This window comes from Carlito syrichta, unplaced genomic scaffold, assembly GCF_000164805.1.
Source record: "Carlito syrichta isolate Samal-C Ts95f unplaced genomic scaffold, Tarsius_syrichta-2.0.1 Scaffold308850, whole genome shotgun sequence".
Taxonomy (NCBI): domain Eukaryota; kingdom Metazoa; phylum Chordata; class Mammalia; order Primates; family Tarsiidae; genus Carlito; species Carlito syrichta.
Window position 1 is genome coordinate 398,352 of NW_007252946.1, and position 979 is coordinate 399,330.

Consider the following 979-nt stretch of genomic DNA (forward strand, 5'->3'; position numbering starts at 1 on the left):
GGGCGCGCACCTGCCCGCGCCGCCGAAGAGACGTGCCACCTGGCCAACTTCTTTTCCAGGCCTCCTGCCCGCTTTGAAGACTGAAGGGACTGCGACGCGCCGCAGTAAGCCTCGGGGCCCCGAGGAGGGCTGGCTGGGCTGGCTGACCAAAGGGGTTAGATCTGCTGCCTTAGGGGTTCGATCTCCGCCGGTTCCCACCCTCCGCCATCCTTGCAAGCCAAACATTCGACGGCGGCAGCAAAACCCCAAACCCCATCCCCACCATGAGCTCTTACTACTTAAAGGGATTTGCAGTGGTGAGGGAAAGAGGCCCAGCTAAGCATCGTTTTGGAAACCTCAGGCCTGAAGGATGCCGTCTAAGAAACTGGCTACTTCGGGTGCTTTTTCTAGGACTCGTGTTTGCAAACAGAGATGAGAACGTCTCCTGTAAGCCTGAGGGGGTTCTTTACGCTGAGGGGTTGCCTGGAGTGTCCTCTGTCAACTGTTGTTCTATAGTGTTAAAGTATATGGAAACAAATACTCTTTCCAGCTCTGGACTTGGAATCAGAAAGTCTGAGCTTTGGTATGATTTCCCACTTATTCCCTGTGGCACTGTGGGGAGCCTCACCCGTGGGCCTCCGTTTCCTTATCTTTTCAAATCGGAGTGTTGGATAAAGATACTTTCTGAAGGCCATTGGAGAATACCTAAGGTGTGTGCCAGATTAGAGGGATATAATTCCTGGCTGACCGCAGTGGCTCATGCCTACAATCCCAGCACTTTGGGAGGCTAGGTGAAAGGATTGCCTGAGCCCATGTGTTCGAGACCAGCCTGGGCAACTTGGTGAGACCTCATCTCTACATTAGATCAAAAAATTAGCCGGAAGTGGTGGCACACACCTGTAGATCCAGCTGCTTGGAAGGCTGAGGGAAAGGATCGCCTGAGCCCAGCAGGTCGAGGCTGCAGTGGCCGGGAGCGGCCACTGCTCTCCAGTCTGGGTGA

At 54.5% G+C, this 979-nt stretch overlaps 1 protein-coding gene across 1 annotated transcript in view; it reads left to right on the forward strand.

Moving 5' to 3' along the window:
* Positions 1-234: 234 nt before the first annotated feature.
* LEPR (leptin receptor) overlaps positions 235-979 on the forward strand; it is a 66,743-nt gene continuing 65,998 nt past the window's right edge. The window contains exon 1 of the mRNA XM_021716621.1: positions 235-340. The gene's annotated coding sequence lies outside the window, so the exon portion shown is untranslated. The remainder of the gene's footprint in view (positions 341-979) is intronic.